This window comes from Octopus bimaculoides, chromosome 16, assembly GCF_001194135.2.
Source record: "Octopus bimaculoides isolate UCB-OBI-ISO-001 chromosome 16, ASM119413v2, whole genome shotgun sequence".
Classification (NCBI taxonomy): Eukaryota; Metazoa; Mollusca; class Cephalopoda; order Octopoda; family Octopodidae; genus Octopus; species Octopus bimaculoides.
Genome location: NC_068996.1, coordinates 42,096,028 through 42,096,237, shown reverse-complemented (window position 1 = coordinate 42,096,237; position 210 = coordinate 42,096,028).

Below are 210 nucleotides of genomic sequence, written 5' to 3'. Positions count from 1 at the left end.
ATATATATTTACATACGATGGGCTTCTCTTCAGTTTCCGTCTGCCATATCCACTCACAAGACTTTGGTCGGCGCGCGGCTATAGTAGAAGACACTTGCCCAATGTGCCACATAATGGGACTGAACCTGGGATCATGTGGTTGGGAAGCAAGCTTCTTACTACGCAGGCACTTTTACATCAATAAATAAATGAAAACAAAAATAATTTTAA